The sequence below is a fragment of the Lontra canadensis genome, unplaced genomic scaffold, assembly GCF_010015895.1.
Source record: "Lontra canadensis isolate GAN:19392208 unplaced genomic scaffold, GSC_riverotter_1.0 scaffold3, whole genome shotgun sequence".
In the NCBI taxonomy this organism is placed as follows: Eukaryota; Metazoa; Chordata; class Mammalia; order Carnivora; family Mustelidae; genus Lontra; species Lontra canadensis.
This window is the reverse complement of record NW_022630997.1, coordinates 50,973,595-50,995,692: the sequence shown is the minus strand read 5'-3', so window position 1 is coordinate 50,995,692 and position 22,098 is coordinate 50,973,595. Positions and strand designations below refer to the sequence as shown.

Genomic DNA, 22,098 nt, shown 5'->3' with positions numbered 1-22,098 from the left:
TTGCCTAAGTTCCAGTTTAAGAAGTTGGATGGACTGTTTTTTAGCCTGTGAATTTATAGGTAGACTGAGAACATAATTCTTTCTCACCCCAAACTTTTTTCCTTTTTTTCATAGCTGTTATGTCCCTTTTTAATTGATTTAAATACACGAATACCTCATCACTACTGACAACTGCAGTCCTTTTTCTTCTTAAATCAGGCTCTACAGTTGATGCTTGAACAACACAGGGGTTCCCCCACAGTGGGAAATCCGAGTATAATTTTTTAACTCCCCTAAACTTAGCTATTAATTTCCTACTGTTGAAGAATTGCCTACTGAAGAAGCCTTACCCATAAGGTAGACAGTTAACACAGGTATGTTAAATACTCTATTAAAAGTAAACTGGAGAGGGGCACCTGGGTGATTCAGTTGGCTTGGCTTCAGACTCTTGATTTCAGCTCAGGTCGTGATCTCAGGGTCATGGAGCCTGCTTAGGATTCTCTGGCCTGCTCTTTTTTAAAAAAAAAAAAAAAAAAAAAAAGCTAGAGAAAAGAGGTTAAGAAAAATCATAGGGAAGAGAAAATACATTTATAGGACTGTGCTAGATTTATTGAAAAAGAATTTGAGTAAGTGGACCTGCACGGTCCAAACCTGTGTTGTTCAGGGGTCAACTGTACTAGCGGAGAATATTCCTTCTTATTTGGAATGTTTGTCATACTGTTATTAAAGATCTTTTTTCCTGAATCTCATTAACTACAATTGAAATACAGGGTGAAGTTTCTCAACTTTGCACCTATTTCACCTGTAAAGCATTTTAAACCCAGGATATGCAAACTGATATGCCATGTAGTTGTGGTATTCTCCTATCTTCCCTCTAAATCTGGGTGATTTTTTTGGAAAAGAATTAAGTACAGATTGAAAATGAAGTTTAAATGAGATGCTGTAGTAATACGAAGATATTACCAGAGGGCACACAAATACCATGCCCTAAAATTAAAAGGGGATAATGGTAAGGAATATGAAAGTGTAATAATGTGGGGAAAAAAGAAATAGGCCTGTCATGTGTAAGTTAATGCTAAAAGAGCAAAAAAAATGGTGTTATTTAGTGACTGACCTAAGAACCATTATAAAATATTTAGGTTTCTTACTATGCATCTGTTTAACTTCGTTAGTGTTAATTTTTAGAGACTTAAGAACATGGGTTTGTGTGTTCTAATTCCTTAATACTCAAATTTTTGTTACTGTATTTGTCTATAAATTTGGGATTGATAAGAATGGTCTAACCTTGCAGTTTTAATTGTCTCACAAGTTAAAGATAACCTATGGAAGAGAATCCAGTAACATTCTTACTCAAACTGATGGAAAAACTATAAAACTGGATATATGTTGATATATGTACATATGTATGCATACATGTGTGTAGTTGGGTATATATTTCACATATTGTCTTGCAGTTTTCAGAGAATAACTCATTATTAACAAAGTAGGAACTATCTGTACATAATTTTGCTGTGATATTGTGACTCCAAAAAGTTCTCTTAATGTGCTCTTGGGAACATCATAATAAGGAGTAGTTGAAGAGCAAGTAGGCAGGTAGAAAGGCAGTTGGTTTGATAGTTACATGGTAATCACCTCTCCACAAACAAAATGAAAGCTAAAAGCAAAAATGGTCAGGCATCAGAAAAGAAAAGGCAGGGCATTTACCTTTAACTAGGAAATATGATACAACTCGGAAGACCTGGCGACCAGGTTGTCTGCCATCAGGGCTGCTAGCAAGACCAAGCGGAGATGTCACATGAGAACATTTGCATTTATTTAGTTTCCTACCAGTTTCAAAGTACATTTATATATTATTGTTTCTAACTGCTACTGTAACAAATTGCAATGTACTTACTGGCTTAAGCCAACCCAAATGTATTCTCTTACTGTCCTAGAGATCAGAAATCTGAAATGAGGGGCACCTGGGTGGCTCAGTTGGTTAAAGCCTCTGCCTTCGGATCAGGTCATGATCCCAGGGTTGTGGGATTGAGCCCCACATCCGGCTTTCTGCTCCCCAGGGAACCTGCTCTCTCATCTCTCTCTCTCTCTGCCTGCCTCTCTGCCTACTTGTGATCTCTGTCTGTCAAATAAATAAATAAAATAAAATAAAAAAAAAAGAAAAAGAAAGAAAGAAATCTGAAATGAATCCACAGGGCTGTACTCTTTCTTGAGGCTCTAAGGAAAAATCTGTTCCCTTATCTTTTCTAGCTTCAACAGCCTGTGTGCATCCTTGACTTAGGGTTCTAGTCATCATCTTCAAAGCCAGAAACATTGAGCTGAGACTTCTCATGTTTCCATCCTTCTGGTTCTCTCTTCTGCCTCCCTCTTCCACTTATAAGGGTGCTTGTGATTACATTGGATCCACCTGAATAAACCAGGATCCTCTCCCCATCTTAGGGTCACCTGGTTGGCAACCTGAAGTCCATTTACAACCTGACTTCTCCTTTACCATATAACCTAACATATTCATAGGTTTTAGGAATTAGGACTTGGACGCCTTTGGGGGAAGGAGACATTATCCTGTGTACTATATCTCACTGGTCCTCAGGACAACTCTAAATCAGTAAGTAAAGTAGGTGGGGAAATATTTCGGTATTACAGTTTCAGAGAAGTAAATTAACTTGTCCAGGGTCACATAGATCATTAAGGCAGGAATGGTATCAGATTGGATATCTTGTTCATAATGTTTTATTCTTTCTCTGCTACCATGCTACCTTTAGAAAAGTAAATGAGGATTCTAGCTTCAGGAAAAAGTAGGAACAATTTTCACAGCCAGCCAGTGGACCTGCTTCCAAAGTAGACCTTCCAGGGCCACAAAAATCAGGGTATTTTTTTTTTTTAAGAAGGGCACTGAGGCTGCTTAACCAGTCAGTACTAGGACAGAACTCATAAGCATCTAAATCAACTGTGATCAAAACGGTTAAAGGTGAAATTGGGTTTTGAAAGTATTGGCAGTTCTTTAAGTATTTCCAGTTTAAATTTACTTTTGACGAAATGTTTGAATATTATTTTCTTGCTGAGTCTCGCCTAAACTTAAACTCTAACAGTTTTACTAAAACTCTGTTCTCATTGTTTCCCTGTCTACTGATCCCATTCACATTTGCTTTGTTTTGCATATGGTAGTTTCTTAGCAAAGTTAACCTTCTTCAGATTTCCCTGTTATATTTTTAATAGGCTTTCATTATCTGATATTGTATTATTTGTTTGCATGTGTGTTTGTCCTCCCCACCCAAGAGACAGCTCCACAGAGTTTTGTTGTTTTGTTAACTGCTACATTCCCTACCTAAAACAGGATGTGGTATTTATAGTAGGTACTCAGTATTTTTTGAATGAGTGAGTGAATGAATATTCAGAATAAGAAAAGGAAAGCAGCACCTGGGTGGCTCTGATGGCTGAGCTTTTGCCTTCGGCTCTGATCATGATCTCCAGGTCCTGGGATCAAGCCCCATGTTAGGCTTCCGGCTCAATGGGGAGTCTGCCTCACCCTCTGCCTCTGTCTCTCCCCCCACTCATGCTCTCTCTCACTCAAATGAATAAATAAAATCTAAAAAAGAAAGAAAGAAAGAAAAAGAAGTAGAGTTGAAAAGCGTACATTTCTTAAATGGATTGGTCTAGTTTCTCAGTTTTGATTTTGCTGGATTAAGGAGTATATAGTCCAGTCTGACTTATCCCAAAGCTCAGTCTCTTTGTGGTATTTGATTTTTACCTAAATTCCACTGATATCTACTTCAAAATTGTTTTCAGAAAGCAAACATTTTAGATTAATTTACTTCTTTCCACCCTAACTACTACCATTCCCCTTAAGCCTTTAAATAGTAGATTGCACCTGATAAAACAGATGCTGTACTCAAATCAAAACAAATGGAAAGTGCTGTGTATTTTGGCAACCTTCCTTTCTTCCTTTGCCTATTTTTAAAACAGAGCTTTCCTAGGATATAATTTCCTGTATAGTGTGGCTGATATGGCCTACTTAAAGTCTTTCAGCCTTGCAGTAATTGAAATGTAAACTTACTGAAGAATTAGTATGGTTTTGCAAATTTTTTTAGGCTTATACCATCTCGTGACTTGAAAATAGAGTGTTTACTTCCAAGTCGTGTGTAATTGCTGTAGCTTTTCTAGGAAACCGTGTTCTTATTCTAAGAATGTTGGAGAACGTGGCAATGAAAAGATTGGCTGACAGCACTTAAAAAATCAAAATCAGACATTTGGTCCCGAGATTTACTCTGAGGAAGAACAAAGAACAGTGAAAACTCTGGGAGACTACTCTTTTAAAAGGCTTAGAAATAGCCCTCTAAAACCCTATTGACTTGGTTTTGAAAGTGACCTCGTTTTTCCTAGATACTTGGGTGATATGAAAATGAACAAATATGCCACATACCAGCTTAACAGTTATTTTCAACTGGTAAAATATGAAGCTGTCTGCTAGTTTTAGGGTGATATAGAGGAAAAAATACAATGAAGTATACATTTTTATATTGTCAGGAAGTATTCCCCAGGCATCTTTTCATATTTTTGTTTAAAGATTTTTTTTATTTATTTATTTATTTATTTATTTATTTATTTATTTTGAGAGAGAGAAAGAGAGAGAGAGAGAGAGCATGAGCAGGGAGAGGGTCAGGGAGAGGGAGAGGGAGAAGCAGACTCCCCACTGAGCAGGGAGCCTGTTGTGTGGCTTGATACCAGGACCCTGGGATCTGACCCTGGGATCATTTACTGACTGAGCCACCCAGGTGCCCCATCTTTTCATATTTTGGATTAAAAATACTATTTGATTCAAGGGTTTTCTTTTGGGAAGTACAAAGATTAACCTCTGATTAAGGTGGAATTTTTGGAAAATTAGTTTTGTCAAGCCACATGCTTATATTTATTTACCAGAAGGCTGTTTAAGAGGCAGTTTTCTGATCTTTTGTTTCTGATCTGATCTTCTGTCAATTTTTCTTTTTGTACTATTTTATGATGGGTTTCTCAATTTCATTTTCTAACCCTTTAGTTAATCTTTAATTCCTGCTCCTGTGTGTTGAATTTCTAAGAGCGCTTTTCATTCAATGAATGTTCCTTTTCCTCTAGTGTCCTATTCTTATGTCGTTTAAAATAGCTTCCCTTTTGTCTGAATCTGTGAATGATGGTATTTTAGATGTCTACTTCCTACATAATCTTTCCTTTGAATTCTGTTTGTTTGTTTCAGCCTCTGTCTGTCATGTTTGATTTTTCTCAAATGTTGGATAGTCCTTGGTCCTCTGCTCATGTTAGAGTATGATAGTCACAAGCTGGCTGGAGACCCTGTGCCCCTGAAGAGGCCTGAATGTCCTTTTCAGTGTAGGGTGATCTGATGAGGCAATTGTATTTGTTCCCAGAGCTCCTGAGAGAGGGAGTACCACAAACTGAATGGCTTTAAAAGCAAACAAACAAATTTATGTCTCATGGTTCTGGAGGTGCAGAGGACATAATCAAGATGTGGACAGAGCCACACTCCCTCTGAAACCTGTTGAGGAGAATCCTTTCTTGCCTGTTTCCAGGGTCTAGTGGTTGCCAATCCTTGCTGCTCCTTATCTTCTAGCTATAGTGCTTCATGCTCTGCGCCTGCACTCACATGGTCATCTACCCGTGTGTCTGTGTCTCAGAGTCGCTTCCCTCCTCCTTCCAAGGAACCAGGCACATGAGATTCGGGGCCCACCATACCCCAGTGTGACCTTGTCTTAACTAATGACATCTGCAGTGACCCTGTTTCCAAATGATGTCACATTCTGAGGTACTGGGGGTTACAACTTTGTATTAGTTATATCAGGCTGCCATCACAAAATACCACACACCGAGGACCTTAAACAACACAAATTTATTTTCTCACAGTTGTGGAAGCTGAAAGTCCAAGATTAAGGTGCCATCAGGATTGATTTTTGGTGACACATCTTCCTGGCTTGTAGACAGCCACCTTCTCCTTGTGTCCTCATGTGGCCTTTTCTAGGTACAGGTGTGACAGACCCTTGTGAGTGTCTCTTTCTTATAAGGACATGAGTTCTATCAAATTCGGGCCTCCTTATGACTTCATTTAATCTTAATAACCTCCATAAAGGCCCCATTTCCAAATACAGTCACCTTGGGGCGTATGACTTTAACATATGAATTTGGGGCAATCACAGTTCAGTCGTCACAGTCTTCAGCATATCTGAGGGAGACACAGTCCAAACCATAAAAAATGCTTCCTTGGCAAATTGTCAAACTGTCTGTATCTTTTGGTATTTTCTCTCATGCAAGTCAGATTCTTTGGAGAAGATTCTACCATTCTGAAAGGTACTTGGTAGCTAGCATTCGGTTGATAGTATAATGGTTGGGGGGCTCTCAGTTATTAATTTATAAACTGTAACTTAATTCCTCTCTCAACTGTGTCAGAGATTTGCAAATCCAGAGCTTCTCTGACTCACTCTTCCCAGAGAATCAGCCACAAGGTTCTGGGAGGAAGGCGGCACATCACCAAACCACTAGAGTGGGAGGGCATCTGGGGGCCTGCCTGCTCCTTAGGCAGACTTAACAGCCATTCTTCCTGTCTTTTGCCCTAGTAGCCAAGAATTATTTCACCATTTCTTGAGCCTTTCTGGAGCTCTGCAGTGTCAAGTTGGATTGCTTCTCAATTTTTCCCACTCTCAGCTTAATATTCAGTTTTTTCAGGCCTCCTAAGTCTGTTGCTACTCATCTGCTTCCTTCCTAGCTCCAAAAATTTCAACCTTGTCTTCTCTTCTATATTTTCTGGACTCAGTATCTTTTAAAAAATCACTTTTACTGTTGTTTTAATGAGATTTGTGGTAAGGATACAATTAAATGTGTATATTCAGTTTATCATCTTTACCCAGATTCCCAAATTGACTTTGTGAGTGGCATATTTCTGGTTGAAATATACTGCGATATCAAATAAGACTTATTTTATCATTAACATTGGCTTTTAAAATGTGTCTACATAGAAGATAGGTTAAAAGTAGTAATAGATATCATTTTTTAGATCTCTGACAATCATTTTAAAAGTTAATTTTAATTGATATACAGTGAATACATGCGTGTCCATCTTGTCTTGGGTTATTTGGTTTGTAAATCAAGTGCTGATAAATAAAAATCACAATTTTCATTTAGGACAGTTAAATAAAATCACTTGGGACAGTTCATTATCCTTTAATGAAATAAATCTACTTAGAGTTATAAACCTGATTTTTGATATGCCACGTTTACTTATTATATGTTAACTACATACCAGTATGTGTTTTCACTGCTAAAGTAATTGATGCTGTTATAATTAAGTGACTTATTCGCTTCCTTCCGTTTTCTAAAACCAATTTCTTCATAATGATCTCATGGCCATTACAATGAACCCACTTTAGAAAACAAGTGTTGAATTTAAGTAAGGTTATATAATCGGGGGGTGTGTTAAGTGAATGTCTAGCACAGTTCCTTCTAAAATTTTAGAATGTGAATTACAGTACTTCTTGACCTTTATGAAGTCAACAAAAGCATGCCTCCAATTTTCACACTAAAATATAGCTGGCCAAGCACAGCTATCTGGTCCTTTTCTAGCTTCCAATGCAAATGCTTTGGAAAACATACACAAAGAAAAAAAATTCTCATAGGAACATTTAAACCTAATAGGCTAACTTGGGCTTTTGCTATTATCTAAGAAGAATTTGACCAATTGTGGTGCCAATGGAAATAGATTTTTGAAAATAAGGACAGAAACAGTTGTTTCCATTAAAGGAAATGTTGTTAAGGAGTAAATTGGAGGGAGGCCTAGCCACCTCCACCCCAATCCCCAGTGATGGAACAGCTGAAAATCAGAAAGGCTACAGCAACCAAAACACTTGACTGCCACCACCCTCACTGTGGGGAGATAGCTTACTCTCTGTCTCTCTGTCTCTCTCAAATAAACATAAATCTTTAAAAAATAAAAAAAAGCTCATGACAGATATTCAGAAATATAATAGAAATGTAAAAAGATGAAATTCTTTTGAAAAATTACCCAAAAAATTATATTATACAAATATATGAAATTTTGTCTGTCTCTTAGCTATCAGAATATACTGATTCTTTTTTTAAACCACATATCCAAACTCCAGGTCAAATGAGAAAACAGTCTTCAAAAGGTCTTGAAAAGTCACAAAAGTATATTGAGTTGAGTAGTTTTATTTTAAAGTATTATATTAACTTAAAAAGATTTCCAATAGGCATCTTTTATTTTTAAAAAAGTTATTTAAATTCCAGTTAATATGCACTGTAGTAGTAGTTTCAGGTGTACAATATAGTGATTCAAATCTTACATACAACACTCAGTGCTCATCGCAAGTGCCCTCCTTTATCCCCATCACCTATATCACCCATCCCGCCACCCACCATCCCTCCAGCAACCCTCAGTTTGTTCTCTCAGAGTCTGTTTCTTGGTTTGCCTCTCTCTTTTTTTTTTCCCCTTGCTCATTTGTTTTATTTCTTGAATTCCACATATGAGTGAAAGTATATGGTATTTGTCTTTGACTGACTTATTTCATGTAGCATAATACTGTCTTGCTCTGTCCATGTCGTTGCAAATGGCAAGGTGTCATTCTTTTTGATGGCTGAGTAATACTCTGTTCTATATGTATATACCAGATCTTTATCCATTCATCAATTGATAGACACTTGGACTGTTTCCATAATTTAGCTATTGTAGATAATGTTGCTGTAAACATCAAGGTACATGTATCCTCTAGACTTAGTGTTTTTGTATTCTGTGGGTAAATACCTAGTAGTGCAATTGCTAGATACCAGGGTAGTTCTATTTTTAACTTTCTGAGGAACCTCCCTAGGGTTTCCAGAGTGGTTGTACCAGTTTGCATTCTCACCTATAGTGCAAGAGGGTTTCTCTTTGCCTATGTCCTCACCAACATTTGTTTCTTGTATTGTTGATATTAGCCATTCTGACAGGTGTGTCTTGGCTATCAGATTAAATATAGACTGATTCCTTTGTTTTTAAACCACAGTTCCAAATTCTGCAGGTAAAATGGGGGCAAAAAATCTTCAAAAGATCTTGAAAAGTCACAAAAGTGGATAGAGTTGAGTAGTTTTATTTTTAAATATTGTATTAATTTTCGAAGGCTTCCAATAGACCTCTTTTAAATGAAGATCTAACACTTTAGTTTTATCATGTTATATCTTTTTTTATTACTATTTTAAGTAGGCTCCATGCCCAGTGTGGAGCCCAATACAGGGTGTGAGCTCATGACCCTGGGATCAAGACATGAGCAGAGAATAAGAGTCAGACACTCAACTGACTGAGCCACCCAGGAGCCCCTAAATGTGTTTTTTTTAATCCCCAAGTAATTTTTATCTGCAGCCAAGGTGAAAATAATTACGAGGTATCTTATGTTATTGTGAAAAGTGAATCATTTTGCCACATTGTACTTTTTAAATACAAGTTTATGTATGCAGATGGACCTCAAATAGCAAATAGCAAATGTTTTAGAAACATCTGTAAGTAAATGGACTAATTAACAACTTGGAACTTCTTGTAGAAAAATAATGCTTTAACACAATTAATCATATGATACAATTATGGGGTAAAGATATTCAGTTAGACTTTCTCCTGGTTCCGGTGTTGTGAGGCTGGCCATACACAGAATTTCCTCCATCAATAAAGTTTCCCTCTGGAATCATTCACCTTTCTGCACCTTACTCCTGCCTCTGTTCCTCAGACTGTGTTTACCCAGGGCCTTCAGTCTGTCCTGCACCCTGGCACTCAGCCAGCCCTTTCTTACCCCCAAGTGTTCTGTGACCTGTCACTCTTCCCTCTCCACTCACCCAAATGCGAACTTCAGTTCTCTAGGTGAGGTTGATTGCACATGCTTTTGAAGGGAAGTAATTTGATATCCCAGATTCATTTTCAGTCACGACAGAGATTTATTCTTCCTGGAGTTTTTTCCTACCAGTCTTTGCTTCTCAAGAACACTGTGTTATCCCATGTGGCTTAAAGGCTGGTTCTTACTGTTTGAATGATTATTGTAGGTTCAAAGTATGCTGTTGAACCCAGAATATAAAACTACAAGTTGCCTATAAAAGAGTGTATTTTAGCTAAAGAATAACATTTTTGATGTTCTGTGTCCCTCGCAGTCTTGCCTGTCACCTGGACAAAGGAGTATATCCTGGAGTACCTCAGTTAGTTCATTTGTGGAAATAGCAAGGTGGGATTGCATGTGTGAAGGTAGATGGAATGATGGTACCTCCATGCCAGTCCTTAGAATACTTTACGTGGAAAACATGATGGGCCAAGACTTTGGGAGCACTTAGGGAAAGAAGAAAGTTGTTTGTTTTTTTTAAGATTTTATTTATTTATTTGACAGAGATCACAAGAAGGCAGAGAGGCAGACAGAGAGAGAGGAAGGGAAGCAGGCTCCCTGCCAAGCAGAGAGCCCGATGTGGGGCTCGATCCCAGGATCCCGGGATCATGACCTGAACCGAAGGCAGAGGCTTTAACCCACTGAGCCACCCAGGCGCCCCCCCCCCGCCATTTATTTTTTATTCATTTATTTGTTTTTAGGTAGAGTGACAATTTAGTGTTAAAAGCACATTTAAGGGGCAGCTGGGTGGCTCCGTCGGTTGAGCGTCTGACTCTTGGTTTCGGCTCAGGTCACAATCTCAGCCTGGTGGGATCTGAGCCCCTATCAGGCTCTTTACTCAGCAGGGTATCTGCTTGAGATTCTCTCGCTCTCCCTGGACCCCTCCCAGGAAATTCTGTGTGGTTCTTTTATAAGGGAACTGTTTTTCTCACAAATATTTATTATCCCAAATAAATCAATAGTACCTTACACAGTATAAAAAAGTGAACTGTGAATTCTCAGCCAGTATAGGTGGAGAGAGTTATTTTGGATGAAGAGGTCATTCTTTCCTGAATTCTGCTCCCGGGAACAGTTCCCATAAGCAGATCCTGCTTTTCACATCTTCTTTCCAACACTCCCTTTTAAGTTAATTATCACCTAGTTTTTAAATATGTTTGCACTTTAGCCTTCTCTCAAGTTCCTTAGACTGCTGAGGTTAGGGATGAGATACACGGGGCTTCTTTGATGCACAGTCACTAGGGAAGACCAAGGAAGTAGGGCGACAGAGGCTTCCATTTCTAGTTATGTCCTTTATACCTACAGGCTAATTAATCCGTGAGGTCTTTGGCCGTGATGCCTGGGATCTGCAGGTAAGCTGTGTTGCAGCAGCTTTTCACCATCTGAGAGTATAACCCCCAGACATCTGAGTCTGAGGGAGCTGTACAAAGTTAAGATATTCTTAAATGGAGCAGTGGGGGAAGAAGTACCCCAAAGTTGAGGAAGCCCAAATCAATTCTAGCCTCATGTATTCACCCCAAACACATGTCCCTTTTTTAAAAAAAGAACTCTTTTCAGCCATGGTGTCTATTCACTTTGGATTGAACTTCAACTAGCTTATTTTCAAGCATGCTTCTAACTTGGCACAGCTGTGGGAAAAATCCCATAACTGAGCCATCTGGGTTGGATAAAAGAGGGAGTTTTTCTATTGATTTCTCACATTTTGTTCCTTTTTGTTTTTAGTGGGGAAAAATCATTATGAAGTAACCAAATTATTGCATAATGTTAATGAAACGGGAGAAATCTTTTCAACTCTATACTATTGCTAAAGAATTCTATATTAGAAGGTCTCTGTTGTCTCTGAAATGTGGTGTAGAATGAATGTTTTGGGTGAATTGACTTGAGTCAATAATGATGGTCAGAAAATAAAGTTCTCTTTGGGTGGTCTGAGATTCAGCAGTGTTTATTTCTTTTTAGATTCAGCAAAAAAAAAATTTTTTTCCTGTGAAGCATATTTTAGCATTTTATGATCTGGATTTACTTAGTGTAGTTATAATTGAAATCACTAGGCATATGTAATTTTTCATATTTTCTTAAAGACCAGCATTACTTGCTTTATAATTCAAAGAATCTGGAATTATGAAATGTTGGAAAATTATTTATTCTCTGATAAGTCTGAGAACAACTTTGACAGACTAGACTATTTTGTATGTTATGAACTGCTGTTTGCAGTCCGGAGTTACTTGTTTGTTACTTGTTTGAGTCTTGCATCAATCCAGACCTTAGAATTAAGAAACTAAATTTCTATTATTTATTTAAGACAGAGCAAGAGTGTGTGTGCAGGAGCGGGGTGGTGGCAGGGGCGTGCTCAGGAAACAGGCTCCTGGTAGAGCAGGGAGCCTGATGCAGGGCTTGATCCGAGGACCCTGGGTTCATGGCCTGAGCCGAAGGCAGCTCCTTAATAGACTAAGCCCTGAAAATTAAGAAACTATTAAGGAAAGATCTTCCTCTGCTCTTGCTTTACCTGATCCAGGGTGCTAGGTGCTGGCAACATGATAGTAGACAGGATGGTTTCTTTCCCTGTTGGTTATTATAGAATAAGCAGCAAGAGTAGGTGTTATATAAACCATTGCTAAGAAAGGATGGTGCACAGAGATTATACATGACCTTTAGAGGGGCGGGAGTTAATTAGGGAAGGCTTTCCTTTGGAAGTGAAGAAACTTCATTCCTGCAAGGCAAATAAATAATATATACTATTTAATAAAACATTAGTAGTTACATGATGGGCAAACATTCTGTTGGTTTTCACCAAACCTTATTCTTTTATGTCCTCTTTTACTAATCCCTCCTATGAAAGCTTCTTGGTGGTAGGAATACCTTGACATCAGGTTTATGCCTATTTCATGTAGAAGGGCTTTGTTTCTAAAAGGCCCTGAGTAATATCTATCAAATTAATATATCACATAATATTTCTTTTTATCATAGAAGTATAATTATACACTGAGATCATTTAACATATGTTACTGTTAATATCACTGTCGTTACAATATCACACTGGTCCTAGCAAGAATAAGTTATGAAGATACAATTTAAGAAAAAAAATTGGGGGCACCTGGGTGGCTCAGTTGGTTAAGTAACTGCCTTCGGGTCTCTGGGTTCTCTGGGTCCTGGTATTGAGTCCTACATCGGACTCCCTACTCAGCAGGGAGCCTTGCTTCTCCCTCTTCCACTCTCCCTGCTTGTGCTCTCTCTCTCTCTGTCAAATAAGTAAATAAAATCTTAAAAAAAAAAGAAAGAAATTTTTTCTTTCAATAGGCACCACACCCAGCATGAGCCCTACACAGGGCTTGAACTCATGACCCTGACATCAAGACCTGAGCTGGGCTTAACTGACTGACCCACCCAGACACCCCAATATTTTTTAATTAACATGGCATTACTGCTCTTACCATGACTCATAAATTTATAGCAACATGCCTCCTTCCACGAGAACATGATATTCCCCTGTATATTTGGGTCCTGTGCATTGCTCTCAATTTCTGTGATGGAATCAGAAGGATGGTTTCACGGTTGCTTCACTTTTTGTTTGCTTTATTTGTTTGAGGATTTCAATCAATTTCATTGTCTAAGGGTATAAATCATAAAAACTTGTTTTCTTAAAAATGTTAAAAGATCATGAAATGAGGCCTACTTTTCTTTGGCAATCAAGGGTAGGTAAATGCATACCTATTAAATGGAGCATGGTCTTTTGATAGTAAATTTAGCCTATGGGTATATTCATTTTACAGTATTCACTCAGGCTTAAAATATCCTCTAATTCCTTTGAGAAAGTAAAGCTAAGAACACCATCACATGACAGTCTGGGTTTCTGAACTGCTAAGGCTTTGTAAAAGCCTTATGGATTTTGAGTAATAATAAAGCAGGTGTTGGCTTGTTAAATAAGCTAATCTGATCCATGCACTATAGAAACTAGAATGTAATTTTAGATCCTATGGTTTCGTATCACAGATGAGTCCATAATCTCCAAAAGAACTTGCTTAATTATAAAAGTATATTTTCTTGGAATATAAATTCATTTTGATATTTAAATGATTTTAAGATTCCGTTTGAGGAATCTTTTACTTATAAATGTTGTATTTTAAATTAAAATATTCAAATTTCTCTAGTCACAAAAATATAGTACATAAAGCATTCCAAGGTTTATTTATTTTTTTCTTTTTTTAAAGATTTTAAAGATTTTATTGACTTATTTGACAGAGAGAGCGAGCACAGGAGGGGGAGCAGCAGGAACAGGGAGAAGCAGGCTCACCAAGCAGAGTGCCTGATGCGGGACTCAATCCTAGGACCCTGAGATTATGACCTGTGCCGAAGGCAGACGCATAACAACTGAGCCACCCAAGTGCCCTGCGTTCCAAGATTTAAATATAATTGACAGTTCATTGTGACCACTTTCAAAAGAGGTTTATTATTAAATAATTAGGAAGAATGGAAATTACCGTCTTGTATATAAGTTAGTTTAATTCTTTTAATAAATATCTTTGAGAATGTCTTTTGTTCCGGGTACCATAGGAGGCATCAGGTATATTCTTGGGAAACAAGACAAAGCAAAGCGAGCATCAAATAACATTTTTCAAGTAGTATTCCCACTGACTTATATGTACTTTATACTTTGGATATCTTGGCCTCCCACTCAGAATATACCCACTTTAAAACTTTATGCATCTTTCTAACTAGCTCACTTATCTGATTTATTGGCCTCATGAAAATAGAAGGGGATTGCCAAAGAAGCCGTACAGACTTTCAGTGCAGATAAGAATGAACACATTCACAGAGATAGAACCACATTTGCCAAGAGATCACAAAAAATAGTTTAAAATAGCATTTCTCTGGCCGTTCCCCAATCTGCTGCATGAGAACATCAATGCTTCCTATCTTCCAAAATCTGCTGAGAGTCCCCCGAAGGGGTCTTAACCAGAGTTTCTTAACATGGTAGTCCTCTTCTCCATTTTCAGATCACTATGGTGGTATCACCTTCACCACCAATCAGGACATCAGCCATGCCACACGTGGCAGCTGGTGGCACTGGGACTGATGCTTCTTCCCTCATTCTGGAACCTTTGCTACCATAGCCTTGCCCTAGCGTAACCTTTCATGTTAGGGTAGGCAAAGCTACTGTAATTATAGTGTCTAATAAAAATGCAACAGCTGAAGCAATATAGAAATGTATTTCTCTCTCATATATCACTGTCCAGGTTAGGTGTTCATTTTGGCAACAAATTCTCCTCATGCCATCCTTCAAGAACTGGGACTCTACCCACCTTCAGTACATGGCTTCCAGGATTACCCTGCTCCCTGCCTTCCCAGGCCACAGGAAGGAGGAAGAGCCTGTGGGGGAGATATACCCACTTCTCAAAAGCCTCACCTCCCATTCTGCTGGGGAGAACTGGACGCATGCCCCACCTACGTACAAAGGGGGGTGCTCCACAGCCACCCTTCTGCTGTTGGGCTGCTTTACAGAGAGCAACCTGTCACCTCCCATCTCTCTCTTGTTTCACTGTCCTCAACCTAGACTACGGGCAGCCTCCTGGATCTAACCTCCAGAGCAGCTGAGGCCATCCTTTGTCTCATAATCTATATAACATCTCCCTAGGATGCTGCTTTTCTTATCCAGATGAACAGCTTGTCTAAACCTTTACTACTGTCCTCCAGCCCACCATCCTTCCCACTCATACCCAGCCTGAAGGGATGACCTGCCCTCCTCCTCTGGAGTAAAGATTGAGGTCCCTGGCTCTGGCCTTTCCCAACATAGCCGGTCTTTTCTTCCATCCCAGAGGAGCATGCCTCTCTCCTGCTTTCTCAAGCCCACTCTTCTTCATAATCTAATTCTTATCTTTATGTGGGATCTTTGTATCCCTGCTTTCTCTTCATTTGGATCTTCTTATCTTGCTGGTAGAATTTTCAACCTTGAGAGTGTAAACCTGTTTTCTTTTTGCTTCATGCTATTTTTTTTATTCCCCCTCTTTTTTTCCCCCCTTTTAAAACCAGATCTCTTAAAGGGCTGGTTGATGCTCACCTGTCCTGCTACATCTCCTCTTGAATGTCTGGCCTTTTGCAGTCTTTAAAGAAAGGAGCTCGCTGAGCTGTGTATAGCCCATATTCATTCAGCAACTCAACGGTCAAGGCCAGGCACAGGGAATTCAGCAGTGAACAAAATAGAAGTCTTTCTCCTCTAGGCGTTTACATTCTAGTAGGGAAAGGCCAAAAAAATTTTTAAAAAGTTAAACATTTGCTAGATATGTGATATGTTTCTAAAGAGAAAAATGAGTCAGGATAAGGGAGCTAAGAGGACATTGATATTTTCAAAAACCTCTTGGGTAAATATTCGAGCAGAGACCCGAAGCAAGTGAGAAAGTGATCCGTATGGATGACTGGGGGAAGAGCATTTCAGACCAAAAAATAAGTAAGTAAATAAACAAGGAAAGCATGTACAGAGGTCCTGAGGCAGGAGTATATCTGCACACACAAGGGGCAGTAAAAGGGCCAAGGTGATGAGCAGAACAGGGCAACAAGGAGGAGCAGGTGAGGCCAGAGAGGTAGTGGCTGCCGGCTCCACACGGTCGTCTAGGCTGTGGTAAGAATTCTGATGGAGCCCTAAGAGGAGTTTGAGTGGAGGAATGATGTGATTTGTCTTCCGTTTTAAGGAGAGCCTCAGACTGCTGTATGCAGAATTGACCCAGGAAAGCAGAGTGATTGGTTAGGATGCTGTTGGAATCATGCAGACAGGAGATCGTGGTCATCTGGGCTGGGGAGGGATCTGTGGAAGTGGTGAGAAAAGACTTCCATTCTGGGTGGATCAAAGAGATGGCTGGAGAGGTAGTGCTCGGACCTTTCATTGGCCCTTCCAGTGGAATTTTCCTCCACATTTCTCCACTTTGCTTATGGCCTGGGAGGCTGATTCATAAGGCCTGCATCACCTCTGGCTTCCCTTTGGGTTTGGCCCATGAGAGGCTTCTGCAGAAGATCAGAAGGCAGGATGAGCATGAGGTCAGAGGGTTGTCCTCCAGCGTCCTCCCTTCCTCCCCTGCCACCACGGGTTGACTGTGACTGTCTGCCTGAGGCTACAGCTCTCCCCTACATCTGCCCTCTCCGGATTCCAGGAAACTTTTCCCTGCCCTCCCCCCTCCCTTCACATCTAGGGGTAATGCCAGCTCCTTCTGTTGCTAACTCCAGGGTGCACCCGTATCCTTTCATTGGGTTTCCTGAACCTTGCTCACAACTTTATAAATAGTCCCTTTAGTAAGCTTTCTCAGATTCTTATGCTCTTGACTCACACTGGAAGCTAGGACACCTAATGTAGTAAAAACAGCAGAACATTTTTTTTTTTAAATCACAGTTTTTTACTCATTTTTCCCCAGTAAAATGTTAAATCCTTGAGGACAGAAGCTATCCTGTTCATGTTTCTATTCTCTTAACATAAAGTAAGTAGGGTTTGCTGTCATTGTATCAGTGAGTGTTATATGTAATGATGCTCCCTGAGTCCTTAAGAATTGTCTAAGTTATGTTTGATAGGAAAGATTTAGCAAAGTAGGGGGTGTATGCCCATTTTAGTGCTTATTGGTATAAGCTTCACCTTGTTGGATAGTTTAGTTCCCTGGGACCAAAGAGAGACTTTTTAAAGAAAGAGTTAGGTACAGCTTTCTTATTACTCATTGTTTGTATGGAGATATCCAGACAGTGGTTTGCTGATTTTGCTAATTGTTTCTGAACCAGAAAGATACTATATACTATTTGTTTCCACTTCCCTAAGAACACAATTTTTTTGCCCAAGAACATAAATTTTTAACAAATGAAGTTGATGCCAGTATCCTCTCCTCTCCGCCCCCCTGAACCCCACCCCCGCAATTTAAAAGGAGGTTGTAATTTATTAAGGTTACCAGTTAAGTTACTAACTTATATTTGTGTAACATTTTAAAGGTGATTATATTCGGTTATATACATTCACAAATTATCAGTGTGATTATTTTCCTACCAATTTTTGGTTTTATTTTTGCATTTTTTGTTATTGATGTTTTCTTTTGACCTAAAGAATATTTTATCTTTAATCTTCACACATTTTAATTGTACATCTATAGTTTTGTGACTTGGTCTCCCCCCTCCCTTTTTTTTTTTTTTAGATTTTATTTATTTATTTGACAGCGAGAGAGGGAACACAAGCAGGGGGAGTGGGGGAGGGAAAATCAGGCTTCCCGCTGAGCAGGGAGCCCAATGCAGGGCTCGATCCCAGGGCCCTGGGATCATGACCTGAGTCGAAGGCAGACGCTCAACAACTGAGCTACCCAGGCACCCCTTTTTTCCCCTTTTAACCTTGACTTCTTTCTTGTTATTTCTTTGGAGCAAAACCTTAAGCACTAGGCTGTGTGGCCTTGAGGTATAGTTTTAATAAAAGCTTTGCTAAGTAATCATTTGGTATAAAATCCCAACCAAATCCATTAATAGAAAAAAGAAAGCAATATCTTTTCAAGGTTAACTTTCTTTGTGGTCGCTCCCACGAATAACACATACTCATTGCATTCATCTAATTATTATTGCCTGCCTGTTATAATTTAAGGTCCATTTTTCTGGTAAAGACAACCAAAAAAATCCTTAAATTTAAGAGCAGATTATGAAGGCATTTATTCATTAAAGATAAATTCCTATATAGTGGAGTTTTGCTTATATAAAATTGTTGTCAGTACTCCAGGAAAATGTCCAGGAATACCCTCTTAGTTGGATAGTCGGTTGTGTATTAATTAAAATGGCAGTGGGGTACCCGGTGGCTCAGTCGTTAAGTGTCTGCCTTCGGCTCAGGTCATGATCTCAGGGTCCTGGGATCGACCCTGCATCAGGCTCCCTGCTCAGTGAGGAGCCTGCTTCTCTCTCTGCCTTTCTCCTGGCTTGTGCTCTCTTTCAAATAAATAATAAAAATCTTTAAAAAAAAATAAAATAATAAAATGGCAATAGCATGGCCGCCTTCTTTTCTCCTTTTTATTTAAAATTTTGACATTACTAAATACTCTCACAACCTAAATAAATACATGGGAGTTTTTAAAGAGATAAACATGGGGCACCTGAGTGGCTCAGTTGGTTAAGCATCTGCCTTTGGCTCAGGTCATGACCCCAGGGTCCTGGGATCGAGTCCAGCACTAGGCTCCCTTCTCAGTGAGGAGTTTGCATCTCCCTTTTCCCCATCCCTGCTTGTGCTCTCTCTTTCTCTCTCTGTGTCAAATAAATAAATAAAATCCTTTAAAAAAAAAAATAAAGAGGTAAACATTATATTCTTTAAAGCACTTTTATTTTGTGAGGTTTAAAATTAATTTAGTAACTTCATTTGGAAACTGAATAAGCCCTTGAAATCTGTTGGACATGTAGCTGCTCATTCCCTGGAAAACTAGTCATTCAGGATATCACCAGTCACTCTGTACAGTCTCCATTACCTCTCCTCTACTCTGCTAACCAGTAAGTGACACTACTTGTGAAGTTGTTATCCATTTGGAAATTCACAACTGTAACGGTGGTGGGAAATAGTGAAATAATGAAAAGTAACAAGTACTGACTTAAATAATTTTACCTTTCTGAAAGTTTCCTGAATTTTCTATGAGGTAGACAACCAAATTTAAACCTCCACCTTCCTGGGAAAGATGATAGTCACACTGAAATCCCTGTGTTGAGTACAAGGAGAGGGACAGGGACTGACAAGAGGGTTCTGAAGGCCGCCCCCTGTTCACTGAGAAGCTGTCGTGTTCACGTCAGGGAAGCCTGTGCCTCCTCCATCCATCTCTTAGCTCACTGGCCTTGTGCACGTTATTTATTTTGGCCTCAAGGTAGTAAGGGTCTGGGGCGCCTGGGTGGCTCAGTGGGTTAAGCCTCTGCCTTCGGCTCAGGTCATGGTCTCAGGGTCCTGGGATCGAGCCCCACATTGGGCTCTCTGCTCAGCGGGGTGCCTGCTCCCCCTCTCTCTCTGCCTGCCTCTTTGCCTACTTGTGATCTCTGTCTGTCAAATAAATAAATAAAATCTTTAAAAAAAAAAAAAAGAAGAAGAAGATAGTAAGAGTCTCCTGTATTATTTGTTTTCAAGCTCTGCCCAGGGAGCTCTCGGGGTTCTTGGCACCTCCTCCAGAGTCCCACCGTGGATGGAATGCGAGACCCAGTGGGAGCACTTCTCTCTGTGACTGTCTCTCAGACCGTCTTCCCCTTAGGGTTGTGTCACTTCTAAGATCCCTCCTAACTGTGGAAAAGCTCATTATCTGCTTGCAGTCTCTTCTTCATTTCTTTCTTGGGAGAAGCTTTAGTCAGTCGGATTGAAAGCTAACCCTCTGGATACAGTTGGGAGGGAAAAGTGCTGAGTTCGTGTTTGGAGCTGGAAGGCTGGGTGAATGAACTCGTGGAAGAGTATCACTTTCCTTTAAAAAGGGAGGGGTGGGAAAAAATACACATAGGATGTGAGTCCTGGAAGAAAATCCCCATATTTGGACAAAAGTTTGGAATTGGCAGCAGTGAGCGATTTATGAGAACTCATGAAAAGTAAAAAAAACTTACTAAAGAGTACATTTGGGCTGTTCTGTTCTTTTTAAATTTGAGATGATCATTGTAAATCAGTTGCCTTATATTTCTCATATAGATAATATACTCTCTTCTTTGCTTTGGGCAACTTCTTTAAGCTTTCAGGAGTCTATAAATTATAGCAAATTGGTATTATTTCTATTTCATGATACATTGCTTCAAAAGTTATTCATGGCTGTTTTTAATTGAATTGTCCCATGTAAAGAGAAAAGCATAAAAGCCACTTGAATTATAGTTTCTATTGTCTATGGAATACACAAACAAGCTTCTATAGGAAAGCTAAACAGGTCAATTTTCTAGCTATTTATAGAGACCTAATTTTTTTTTTTTTTTTTTTTTTTTTTTGGTCATCCCATTGGGATAAGAAACAAAGGAAGTAGCAGTTATTCTTGGATCTCACATTTAGCAAATCCTCACATATTCTTTCTCTACATAGTATAATTAATAGCACCAAATCCGGGGTCAGGCAGAATGGATTCAAATTCTGGCTAAGTGACCTTGAACAAGTCATTTTACCTCTCTGTCACTGTTTCCTTATCTACAGTGGAAATAATTATGTTTCCTTCCTTGTGTATTGTTGTGGAGAGTGAATGATTTAATATGTGATACACTCAGTACAATCCCTAGCCCATGGTTGGCATGGTTTCGTGTATTAGCCATTATTATAATATTGAGCAAAAGATCAGAGATTGTAATCCTTAATGAAAATCCAGCCTGTGATAAGAGAGTCTCCGTGCTCAGGTAATTAGAAAAGTGTAGGTGAGGAAGTGAGTTCAAGAAAAATGAATCTGGTAGCATTCTATGAAAGGATTGATACAGAGAGACACTGGAGTCTCAGGGACCGGTTAGGATGCTATATTCCAGGCAAGAGGTAGAAATGTCCTGAACTACTGTCTTAGTCCATTCAGACTCTATAACAAAAGTACCATAGACTGGGTGGGTTATAAACAACAGAAATTTATTTCTCACTGTTCTGGAGGCTAGAAGTCCAAGATCTAGGCAAGTCTGGTGTCTGGTGAGACCCACTTCTGGGTTCATAGAAGGCCATTTTCTCTGTATTTGGTGGAAGGGAAGAGAGATCTCTTTGGAGGCCCTTTTAGAAGAACACTAACTCCATTTATGAGATAAGCTCCACCCTCGTGACCTATCACCTCTCAAAGGTCCCACCTCCTAATACACATTTAGGGTTAGGATTTCAGCATACAAATTGGAGGGGAAGGACGCAAATATTCACTCTATTGCAGTGACCACTGTGATGTTGATAGAAGAAGGAAATGATGTGTGAGAGGTTACAAGTGCACAAGGAGCTTCGGGGAAAAGAATAACTAACTGACTTTCAAACTGGGTCACTAGCATTATGAATGTAACAAACCCAGGATCGTTCTTTGGTTCCTCAACAGTTTCTATATTTTGAGAATTAAGGAATGCAAACTGTAAAAGACTAATAAAGATTAAAATGTGATCATATCGTATTATGTTGTTACTATATAATAAATAGCTAATCATCATCATGAAGAAGCATATGGATAAGAATAAGAGCTTTTAAAGAACTTTGCTCCACTTAAGAAAAATTAACCTATTGTTCTGATTCTTTCAAATCCCTACATTATATTGTGTCAGGACTAGAGGTTTGTTATTCTTCGATTCTCGTCTTCTATCCCAA

At 39.1% G+C, this 22,098-nt stretch overlaps 1 protein-coding gene across 2 annotated transcripts in view; it reads left to right on the top strand.

Annotated features, from left to right (window-relative positions):
• The window catches only part of REEP3 (receptor accessory protein 3), a 93,409-nt gene that overhangs the window by 47,151 nt on the left and 24,160 nt on the right, over positions 1–22,098 (top strand). The window lies entirely within an intron of this gene.